Below are 12,654 nucleotides of genomic sequence, written 5' to 3'. Positions count from 1 at the left end.
TGTGCATTCCTGGTGTAACCCGGGCAGTTGGTGCTATCCTGTACCCCTCCCATAGGTGTGATGTTCAGATGTACCGATCCTGTGCAGGTGTTGTTACACGTGGTCTGCCACTGCGAGGACTGTCAGCTGTCCGTCCTGTCTCCCTGTAGCGCTGTCTTCGGCATCTCGCAGTACGGACATTGCAATTTATTGCCCTGGCCACATCTGCAGTCCTCGTGCCTCCTTGCAGCATGCCTAAGGCACATTCATACAGATGAGTAGGAACCCTGAGCATCTTTCTTTTGGTGTTTTTCAGAGTCAGTAGAAAGGCCTCTTCAGTGTCCTAAGTTTTCATAACTGTGACCTTAATTGCCTACCGTCTGTAAACTGTTAGTGTCTTAACGACCGTTCCACAGCTGCATGTTCATTAATTGTTTATGGTTCATCAAAAGATAAAAGCATGGGAAACAGTGTTTAAACCCTTTACAATGAAGATCTGTGAAGTTATTTGTATTTTTACAAATTATCTTTGAAAGACAGTGTCCTGAAAAAGGTCTGTTTCTTTTTTTGCTGAGTTTATTTTGCCCTGTGTTTAGAGCATACAGGAGAGGAGAATCTCTGCCATGGCTTGCGGGGCTTTCAGGATGAGGGGTAGACCATTTTCTCTCACCCTCTCCAGAGTAGGGGGGGGGGGATGGATCAGGCCCACTGGAGGGAAAGTGTACAGAAGCACGTATAGCCACTTGTGCGTCAGCGCGTCCACACAGAGGAGCGTTGTGATCTCTCATCTCGAAGAACAAGCGACAGTGTGCGTTGTCCTGCGATGCGTTAAGATCGACGGAAGCCCTGCCATAACGCCACTACACCACCTCGACAACTTCGGGATGAATTTGCCACTCCCTGGGTTGGGGGTTCCACCGTGACAGTAAATCCTCCCCTGAGTTTAGTTTGCCTGGCACATCAAATCAAATGTATTTATATAGCCCTTCGTACATCAGCTGATATCTCAAAGTGCTGTACAGAAACCCAGCCTAAAACCCCAAACAGCAAGCAATGCAGGTGTCGAAGCACGGTGGCTAGGAAAAACTCCCTAGAAAGGCCAAAACCTAGGAAGAAACCTAGAGAGGAACCAGGCTATGTGGGGTGGCCAGTCCTCTTCTGGCTGTGCCGGGTGGAGATTATAAAAGAACATGGCCAAGATGTTCAAATGTTTATAAATGACCAGCATGGTCAAATAATAATAATAATCACAGGCAGAACAGTTGAAACTGGAGCAGCAGCACGGCCAGGTGGACTGGGGACAGCAAGGAGTCATCATGTCAGGTAGTCCTGAGGCATGGTCCTAGGGCTCAGGTCCTCCGAGAGAGAGAAAGAGGGAAAGAGAGAATTAGAGAGAGCATACTTAAATTCACACAGGACACCGGATAGGACAGGAGAAGTACTCCAGATATAACAAACTGACCCTAGCCCCCCGACACATAAACTACTGCAGCATAAATACTGGAGGCTGAGACAGGAGGGGTCAGGAGACACTGTGGCCCCATTCGAGGAACCACCGGACAGGGCCAAACAGGAAGGATATAACCCCACCCACTTTGCCAAAGCACAGCCCCCACACCACTAGAGGGATATCTTCAACCACCAACTTACCATCCTGAGACAAGGCCGAGTATAGCCCACAAAGATCTCCGCCACAGCACAACCCAAGGGGGGACGCCAACCCAGACAGGAAGATCACATCAGTGACTCAACCCACTCAAGTGACGCACCCCTCCTAAGGACGGTATGAAAGAGCCCTAGTAAGCCAGTGACTCAGCCCCTGTAATAGGGTTTGAGGCAGAGTATCCCAGTGGAAAGAGGGGAACCGGCCAGGCAGAGACAGCAAGGGCGGTTCGTTGCTCCAGAGCCTTTCCGTTCACCTTCACACTCCTGGGCCAGACTACACTCAATCATATGACCCACTGAAGAGATGAGTCTTCAGTAAAGACTTAAAGGTTGAGACCGAGTTTGCGTCTCTCACATGGGTAGGCAGACCATTCCATAAAAATTGAGCTCTATAGGAGAAAGCCCTGCCTCCAGCTGTTTGCTTAGAAATTCTAGGGACAATTAGGAGGCCTGCGTCTTGTGACCGTAGCGTACGTGTAGGTAGGTACGGCAGCACCAAATCAGAGAGATAGGTAGGAGCAAGCCCATGTAATGCTTTGTAGGTTAGCAGTAAAACCTTGAAATCAGCCCTTGCCTTGACAGGAAGCCAGTGTAGGGAGGCTAGCACTAGAGTAATATGATCACATTTTTTGGTTCTAGTCAGGATTCTAGCAGCCGTATTTAGCACTAACTGAAGTTTATTTAGTGCTTTATCCGGGTAGCCGGAAAGTAGAGCATTGCAGTAGTCTAACCTAGAAGTGACAAGCGTGGATTAATTTTTCTGCATCATTTTTGGACAGAAAGTTTCTGATTTTTGCAATGTTACGTAGATGGGAAAAAGCTGTACTTGAAACAGTCTTGATATGTTCTTCAAAAGAGAGATCAGGGTCCAGAGTAACGCCGAGGTCCTTCACAGTTTTAATTGAGACGACTGTACAACCATTAAGATTAATTGTCAGATTCAACAGAAGATCTCTTTGTTTCTTGGGACCTAGAATAAGCATCTCTGTTTTGTCCGAGTTTAAAAGTAGAAAGTTTGCAGCCATCCACTTCCTTATGTCTGAAACACATGCTTCTAGCGAGGGCAATTTTGTGGCTTCACCATGTTTCATTTGCTCTGAGAGACAACAGATCTTCTCTGCTCTATAGCAAGATCTCTCTCACCAGAGAGTGTTGTTGATTAGACCGCATTCGTCCTTGGCTGTTGATATAAGCCACCATAGACTTATTGCCTGACCTGACCAGGACATGTTGGCCCTGTAGGAATGGACGGAAGTGCCTGAGGGCTAGTAACACAGTGTAGAGCTCAAGAACGTTGATATGGGCTGTACTAATAGATTATGACCATATGCCGTTCACTGTACGCCCTTCGCCTTTCTCCCATAGGAGTGCTAGGGCGGCTTCAGCACACTTTGTGAATGTCCATGGGGCAAGGGAACAGACCGTCTGATAAGGTGAGATATTCACAGGCTATGCCCTCGAAGACGAACCTTAGATATCTCCTGTGTGCAGGATAAACTCAAATGTGGAAATAAGCATCCTTAAGGTCTACTGTGGTGAACCACTCATCAGAGTTGAATCAAACAGCATACCATGCGTTAGTATTCGAAATCTGTAGACTCTCAGATGCTTGTTGAGGTACCATAAATCCAGGATGGATAATGGCTGAAGAAGCCCCGGTGAGCTTCCTCCTTTGGTACCACATGTACGGCTCCCTTGGTCAACAGAGACTGAATCTCGTCTCTGAGGACTCGGATCGCTTTCCTGTGTGCAGTGAACTGCACTGTTACCATGAAACGCGGGGGACCCCTGCAATTTGTAGTCTGTACACTTGGTCTACTGGATGTAAGACCCATTGGGAGACTGCACATGCACACCACTGCTCTTTGTGAGGAGCAAGGGAACCCGCCTGTCCCCTGGGGGCAACACTGCATGTGGGCAACCTGTCCCATGGAAGGGACCGGGGCCTGGTGGCCCAGACAAGGACGCCCTCGAGACTTGGGGAACATTGGTGTTGACCTGCCCCAACAAGGGCTTATGTGTCTTATGGTGGGGGGCTCCTGTGCTACACTTCTGCCGTGTGTAAATGAGCTTGTGTGTCCTGAGGAGACTCTGTTTGTCGAGGCCAGAGGAGCTCTGCCAGCTTCTCGAGCCCCGTTCTTGCGCTAGGTGTGCCGCTTCTTCCCATTCCCTCCGGGTGGAGCCGAAGGGGTCTCCGCTGCTCGTTGCTTGGAGTGACACCTGTGCCCTGAGGCAGCGCGTTGCTGGTGAGCGGACTATGTTTGTCCCTGGGTCGGCGTGGCCGGAGAAAGCTGCTGAGGCTTCTTAGGGATCATTTTGTTCTGGGAGGGAGGCCTCATGGTTTCGACCTGGGAGAACATGGGCTTAGGGGCTTGTTTCCGTGGTAAATTGAACCTGGTCTGTATCTCCGATATGGCTGGTCCAAACAGTCTGGTGGAATTGATCTGTACACTCAGGATCTTTCCCTTCTCCCTCTGACACCCTTGCGTTGTTCAGCTAGAAGACTTTCTGGCCAAAGGTCACATGTGCCATGACCCTCCCAGAAGCGTCAGCGGTACACTTGAGGGTCCGGGTAGTATGGTCGGCAAGGTGACTTAGCTCCTCCATTAGCTTGGAAGGTGGGGGAGGCGTAGGATACTCAACATCAAGTTAGGTGGCAGCGGGTCTGATTGCCTCAAAGATGTGGAGGTCAGTTATTGACTCCTGGCCCACCTCTTCAGTCAGTATGGCTAAGTAGCACAAACTGAGCAGAGGGGAGAAATTCTTCAGGGGCGTAATCCATCTCCTGGTCAGAGAGGGTGCTGCCTGATGTGGCTAGAGACATGCCCTCGTCCGCACTTCTGGATTTCGTCGGAATCAAGGTCCACGCCCTGGGAAAGGTGGGGGTTCTCCGAATCATCCTGAAGCAGGAGATGCCTGAGTAGCTTCTCCTTCCTCTGAGAATTTGTTATCAACAGAGTCGTCCTCGAGCAAGGACGAGGCCTGGGCAATACTTTCCATGTACTTCGCTCTACGTCTAAGGACACCGGAGCCCAGCTGAGCGCAATGCACACAACTAGCGGGGTCAATGAGGGATGCGGATGGGAATCCGTTCCGGATATGCAATGACCACAATTGCCATGGCATGCTTTGCTAGGCTTGCGCTGCTTTTTCTCCCCCTTCCCTGACAACTTGGCCGATAAACCTGTTGATATCTCGTTTCGACCGGACAAACAAAGCAAATGGAATTACCGGGGGGCTAGCTAGCTACCAATACAACGTGAAGTTGGGAGAGACACAGGGTAATTTGAGCTTGAGCCAGGTAAGTAGAAACAGAAATCTTTATTTACCAGGGTGGTGGGAAATAAATCCTGTCTTTATACTTTTGGTGTATTGAAAGTAGTGCCAACAGTGATGCTAGCTAATTAGCTGGCTATCTTCACCTGAGGGATGATAGCCAGCTAGCCGAGCCGTTGCGTGCGATACCAAGTGCCAACTCGGTGTGTAAACCAAGTAACTTGAGGTAGAACAAACGGCTGGGGTTATCTTTCACAGGGGAATGTAAAAAGTATGGTGCTTCAATGGTGGGGTAACACACTGAATAAATAGCACCGTATATTCCTAGCTAAACAACCTAAATGGGATTTTAGCTCAGAGGTTGCTAGCTAAAACACCAGTGGTGCCGTTAGCCGTTAGTCAAGACATTCAAAAGTTCAGCTAGCTAACTCCGAACGGTGGGAACTGACTGAGAGCTAGAGACCTAGGGTAGAAGTAGGTCAAATGTGTGGGAACCTGCTATTAGCGGGATGCTAAAGCAGTGGAGCTAGCTAGCTTACAACGGCAATTGTGTGTAGGCAACAGGTGTACTGTAGCTAGCCAACAACTGAGGTAACTTCACTTGGTAAAGCATAATTCCTGATAATAGAAAATAAGCCACTCAACGCTCTGTGGTGGGGTGGTAACCCACACCGAAACGAACAGTTAAGTTCAGAGCTAGGTTTCTGAAGAAAGCTGCTTAACGTGTTAGTAACCAAATATCCCAAATAGACAAGAATGAGGAAACCAGAGCAGTGCAGGGTGTTATATAGACACGGGGCATACACCCACAAAGCTCTGATTGGCCTGTTAGGCGTGATTGAATAAGGCTTCAACCAATGACCCGCAAAAGAAGACGTGTCCCATAGTGCGATGTCGTTACTGAGTCGACTGAAATAGAACCTTTATTAGCAGATATATTTATGAGCCAATACCGGTACTGATTAAAAAAAAAAAAAAATCTGTCTTGAAAGCAGTGGATATGATCATGATCATGTGCTTCTCAGTAGTAGTTGTTGTTAATCTGAACTGGGTGAGATTTGGGCAGTGTCTCTCAGCAACCACAATGGGGCAGTCTTCCCCATGTCTCTTCTCAGAAGTGTCAAAGAAGCTTTGGAGCTCAAATCAACGGCTGTGGTTAGTAATGGCCCTGATCAGAGCTATGACCACATTTTTCATTTTCTGCCAAGACTAGAATTAAATCACTATTTCTGTCACTGCTGCGACCAATAGTCCTGCTACTTATATAGATTATATTAGCAGCATGCTGTACATTTTGTTTAAATATCTGCTGATGTCATACTAGAAATGTCACTATTGCTCATTGTCTCTTAATAAGAACAAGACAATGGCTTAGTCTAATCTGTTTGTGTGCATACAGCCATTAATGGGATCAAACGTCAGCGAGGGAGATGCTGCTGGCATATAAATCAAAAAACACACACACACAAGCTGTACACACACTGGTACACCCTGTAGTGAGGCGTGGCCCGGATGTCAGTGTGTAGGAACATGCTGAACCACTGAATTATGGGGTGGTGAGTTTAACTCATTGCTCTATTGCTTTTCTTCACAGAGAATATTTGGACTGTGTGTGAAATATTTTAGATGAAGTAATTGCGGCCTAGGGAGAGTTTCCACTTTTTATTAATGATGTACTGTATATACTAGCTAGAGATTATGCTAATTGATCATTAATGTTATTATGTCACACCTTCCAGTTTGTATCCATGTAGTTTACACTGTCTGGATTGAGGATTAAGCTTAATAATTCTTTACTGTCTGGAAGGAATTAATGACACTACTGAGCCCCAGACAGACAAAGCATCAACTCAGCATGGCTTCATTTCTGCTTGACTGCATCCTTTGTTTCACGTGAAATGACAGCACGACTACTGTATGTAGCTAAGTTTGTTTTCACACATCATGTTTGGGATGTCTTCTCTTGAGAATGCCTTGGTTCGTATTAAGCAGATAAGCAAGGCATCCTTCAGACATGCCTTGTGTAATCACTAATATCATGTAGTAAGTCACACTGCTAGCATTAATAATCAGGAGGAGTATGATCATGCCCCTGGATGACGGGGTAGGAAGCCGTTGTTTTGCCCAGATGCCAATATTTTGTTCCCAACATGTGGTGTCTGGTATTGGCTGGCTGTCCCTTCCTGAGTGGTTCAACAGTGTGAAGCATGCCTCTGATTTTAATTTTGCAATATCAGGAATGTTCTGTTCTTCTGTAACTGGAAAACAAGACTTTTAATCATAATGAATCACTTTGTCTACAGGGAAAACACCAATTGAGTAGCTAGTATTATGAAGCCATTAGTCACTTGTATGTTACTGACTTCACAATATCTTTGTGTGAGCATAGGGGCAAGTCCAGAGTTATGGTAAAATCTCCCACAGTTACTTATACGACCACATCTTCCCCGAACTGTTAAATATCTGCTCCACATTACGATTCAAAGATGTTTGCAGAAAGAATGGGGTGTCAGCTTTGACATGACTCCTTGAGTTTAAAAACAAATATTTTGGTTATTGAACTAGAGTAGGTGAAGTGGAATTACATCCGATAACAAAATTAAGTCCCTGATCTGTACTATACAGAAATGCATAATTATGGATATGAAAATCATTCTCTTCATGGTGATGTATCCTGAATAGGTACTCAAAGGTGGAAATATGTAATATCCGTCTTTTGCATATTTGGGTATTATTCCACACACTGGCTATAACTGTAATAAGCTCCACCCCCAAACATGACCTAATTTCCTTGGTCTGGGCGAGACCAAATCTGAAACAATCATAGACGTCTATGTTTCACAAATTTGGACATCACAGTAAAGTTCGGTAGAGTACAGGAAGGTAGATATGTACAGTACAATAAAGTGCATTATACTGTATTCTACTCTACTGTTCTGTACTATCCAAACTTGTGAAACATAGACGTCTATGATTGGTTCAGACGTATGAGGCGCATTCGCGTACCGATGGGACGCATAGGGTGTGAGTAGCTCCGTTCTGTACCGACAGAACTGATTATATGTAGAAACCAGACAGAGCTTAAATTAATCCTCTAATGGGGCCTCACAAGTGGCTCAGCGGTCTAAGGACTACACTACAGCCTCGTGTTCGATCACAGGCTGTGTCACAGCCTGCCATGACCGGGAGTCCCATGAAGCGGCGCACAATTGGCCTAGTGTCGTCCGGGTTAGGGGAGGGTTTGGCCGGCCAGGATTCCCTTGCTTTCCTTGTCTCATCGTGCTCTTGCGACTCCTTGTGGCGAGCCAGGCTCCTACAAGCTGACAACGGTAGTCAGTTGGACGGTGTTTCCTCCGACACATTGGTGCGGCTGGCTTCCGGGTTAAGTATTTTGGAGGGTTAAGTGTGTCAAAAAGCGGAGCGGTTTGGCAGGGTCGTATTTTGGAGGACGCAGGGCTCTCAACCTTTGCCTCTACCGAGTCCGCAGGGGAGTTGCAGTGATGAGAGAAGATTGTAAATATCAATTGGATACCACGAAATTGGGGAGAAAAAAGGGGTAAAAATAAATAAATAATTAAGCCTCTAAAATCAATAGATAAATATATCCCGAAGCAACTGGGACCGATCAGTTGGTAACGCAACGCAGTGACACAAACGCAACAAGCCATGGCTTCCCCCAGAGGAAAAGGAGCAACAAATGAGAGTAATGAACAGCTAAAGGGTATCCAGGAAAACATAGCTAAATTGCTCTCAATGCCCACCAAAACAAATGAACTGAAAATAGAATGAAATGAAAGTAGATTCACTTGAAAAGAAAGTAGAGGCTATCATGTAAGATACGCACAAACAAGGTGTGCGCATGAACGAACAAGACAACAAAACGTTATTTTTTTGGAAACACTGTTTTAAACTTTAGAAGATTAATTGGACCGGCAAGAAAATAGAATGATGAAACATGAGAATATTGTCCTTACTGGAAGATGAGGAAAAAGGAGACCTTTCCAGCTACATGGTCAAACTGATATCAGAAGAACTTCACGTGAGTATATCACCAGAAGATCTGGAATAAAATGCCATAGGAGCGGCATGAAACAGAAGAACGCTAAATACCCTTGCATGGTAATCTTCAAGCCATGCAACTTTCAGACCAAAATCAACATTCTGAAGGGTTAAGGGGGGCATGAAACAGAAGAACGCTAAATACCCTTGCATGGTAATCTTCAAGCCATGCAACTTTCAGACCAAAATCAACATTCTGAAGGGTTAAGGGGGGCATGAAACAGAAGAACGCTAAATACCCTTGCATGGTAATCTTCAAGCCATGCAACTTTCAGACCAAAATCAACATTCTGAAGGGTTAAGGGGGGCATGAAACAGAAGAACGCTAAATACCCTTGCATGGTAATCTTCAAGCCATGCAACTTTCAGACCAAAATCAACATTCTGAAGGGTTAAGGGGGAAGGAGATCAAAATCCACTGCCAGTCCATTCAATTCATCCAGGACCTGTCTGCTCGGCTGAGAAAAAAACGCAAGAAAGACATTCTGTTCAGGATGAAGAGGAAGAAAATTGATAAGCACACTAGGCTACGTACAGTGATGCCTAAGACCAGCTTATTGTAAATTGACACAATATTATTATTATTTATTTATTATTTCCCCAAGTAACTATTCATCTCTATGAAGTAACCATAGAAGTAGCCAATGCTAATGGCTAAATACATAAATACTGAAAAGACAATACAAAGGGGGAAATATAACATGTATGTCAACTGTTCTATGGAGGGAGGTGTGTGTGACTGCATATGAATGGGACTCTGAGGGAGAGTGAATATGTGTAGGAGGGCGGTAGAGAATGAGTGTCTATATGTTGTATGTGAATGAAGGAAAATTGACTAGTAAGTTGATGTAAGGATGGGTGTAAATGTGTCGAAAAGGGGGGGTGGGAGGTTTTGACACGTTTTGCTTGGGTGGGCAAGGATGGGAGGTTGACCAGCTTGGCTTGGGTGGGCAAAAAAATTTAAATGGAATATTTAAAGAGGAGCTGGGATGGAGAGGCCTATGCTGCCACTTAATGTAGTAACAGCAGAGGTGTAGGCATCCTGATGAATAAGAATACACCCTTTTCCCTTACATCCCAGCACACGGACCACAGCACACGGACCACAGCACACGGACCAAGGAGGACGCTTTTCTCATTTTGAATTGTATTTTACATGGGGAAAAATACACATTGATTTCATTGTATATCCCCCCAGGGCAAAAGTGGTGTTTTTACAGTTGAAGTCGGAAGTTTACATACACCTTAGCCAAATACATTTAAACACAGTTTTTCCACAATTGCTAGAATGTAATCCTAGTAAAAATTCCCTGTTTTAGGTCCGTTAGGATTACCACTTTATTTTAAGGATGTGAAATGTCAGAATAATAGAAATAATTATTTATTTCAGCTTTTCTTTCTATCATCACATTCCTAGTGGGTCAGAAGTTTACAAACACTCAATTAGTATTTGGTAGCATTGCCGTTAAATTGTTTAACTTGGGACAAATGTTTTGGATAGCCTACCACAAGCTTCCCACAATAAGTTGGGTGAATTTTGGCCCATTCCTCCTGACAGAGCTGGTGTAACTGAGTCAGGTTTGAAGGCCTCCTTGCTCACACACGATTTTTCAGTTCTGCCCACAAATTGTCTATAGGATTGAGGTCAGGGCTTTGTGATGGCCACTCCAACACCATGGCATTGTTGTCCTTAAGCCATTTTGCCACAACTTTGGAAGTATACTTGGAGTCATTGTCCATTTGGAAGACCCATTTGCGACCAAGCTTTAACTTCCTGACTGGTGTCTTGAGACGTTGCTTCAATGTATCCACATAATTTTCCTTCTCATGAGCCATCTATTTTGTGAAGTGCACCAGTCCCTCCTACAGCAAAGCACGCCCACAACATGATGCTGCCACCCCCTGCTTCACAGTTGGGATGGTATTCTTCGGCTTGCACTCCTCCCCCTTTTTCCTCCAAACATAACAATGGTCATTATGGCCAAACAGTTCTATTTTTGTTTCATCAGACAAGAGGACATTTCTCCAAAAAGTACAATCTTTGACCCCATGTGCAGTTGCAAACTGTAGTCTGGCTTTTTTTATGGCGGTTTTGGAGCAGTGGCTTCTTCCTTGCTGAGCGGCCTTTCATGTTATGTCGATATTGGACTCGTTCTACTGTGGATATAGATACTTTTGTACCGGTTTCCTCCAGCATCTTCGCAAGGTCCTTTACTGTTATTCTGGGATTGATTTGCACTTTTCGCACCAAAGTATGTTCATCTCTAGGAGACAGAGTGTGTCTTCTTCCTGAGTGGTATGACGCCTGCGTGGTCCCATGGTGTTATACCTGCGTACTATTGTTTGTACAGATGAATGTGCTACCTTCAGGCGTTTGGAAATTGCTCCCAAGGATGAACCAGACTTTTGTTTTTTGAGATCTTGGCTGATTTATTTTAATTTTCCCATGTCAAGCAAAGAGGCACTGAGGTTGAAGGTAGGCCTTGAAATACATCCATAGGTACACTGCCAATTCACTCAAATGATGTCAATTAGCCTTCCAGAAGCTTCTAAAGCCATGACATAATTTTCTGGAATTTTCCAAGCTGTTTAAAGGCACAGTCAACTTTGTGTATATAAACTTCTGACCCACTGGAATTGTGATACAGTGAATTATAAGTGAAATAGTGTGTCTGTTGTTGGAAATATTACTTGTGTCGTGCACAAAGTAGATGTCCTAACCGACTTGCCAAAACTATAGATATTTGTGGAGTGGTTGAAAAACGAGTTTTAATGACTCCAACTTAAGTTGGACTCCAACCTTCCGACTTCAACTGTAGAAATAATTCAAGCTATACTAGATCAGACTCAGACAGGAACTATTGTATTTAGCAGGTGACCTAAATCAAGGATTCAGCAAGTTAGACAGACGTAGCAATAAAAAAAGGCAAATTCAAGGATTCAATATTTTACAGGACACATGGAGATTAATATTCCCAACGACAAAAGATTACTTATTCTTTTCTCAAAGTAAGAAAAGCTATTCAAGACAAATCAACATTATACCAGTGGAAGGGACTCAACTGTGGTTTGTGACTACTATGATTTCCCATTGTTGCCAATTCAATTGCAGTAATTATTTTACTGATATATATATATATATATATATATATACAGTATATACACTGCTCCAAAAAATAGAGGGAACGAACACTAAAATAACACATCCTAGATCTAAATTAATTAAATATTCTTATTAAATACTTTTTTCTTTACATAGTTGAATGTGCTGACAACAAAATCACACACAAATGATCAATGGAAATCAAATGTATCAACCCATGGAGGTCTGGACTTAGAGTCACACTCAAAATTAAAGGCTGATCCAACTTTGATGTAATGTCCTTAAAACAAGTCCAAATGAGGCTCAGTAGTGTGTGTGGCCTCCACGTGCCTGTATGACCTCCCTACAACGCCTGGGCATGCTCCTGATGAGGTGGTGGATGGTCTCCTGAGGTATCTCCTCCTGTGGACAGTTTGCGGATGGTCTCGTGAGGGATCTCCTCCTGTGGACAGTTTGACTGGACTAAAGCGTCCGCCATCTCCTGGACAGTCTGTGGTGCAACGTGGCGTTGGTGGATGGAGCGAGACATGATGTCCCAGATGTGCTCAATTGGATTCAGGTCTGGGGAACGG

The 12,654-nt window shown here is 44.7% G+C and overlaps 1 protein-coding gene across 2 annotated transcripts in view; it reads left to right on the top strand.

Annotated features, from left to right (window-relative positions):
- LOC118402035 (hypoxanthine-guanine phosphoribosyltransferase-like) overlaps positions 1 to 12,654 on the top strand; it is a 29,736-nt gene that overhangs the window by 6,163 nt on the left and 10,919 nt on the right. The window lies entirely within an intron of this gene.

Source organism: Oncorhynchus keta, chromosome 23 (genome assembly GCF_023373465.1).
Source record: "Oncorhynchus keta strain PuntledgeMale-10-30-2019 chromosome 23, Oket_V2, whole genome shotgun sequence".
Classification (NCBI taxonomy): Eukaryota; Metazoa; Chordata; class Actinopteri; order Salmoniformes; family Salmonidae; genus Oncorhynchus; species Oncorhynchus keta.
The sequence above is the reverse complement of the archived record's forward strand: the minus strand, read 5'-3'. Positions and strand labels throughout refer to the sequence as shown.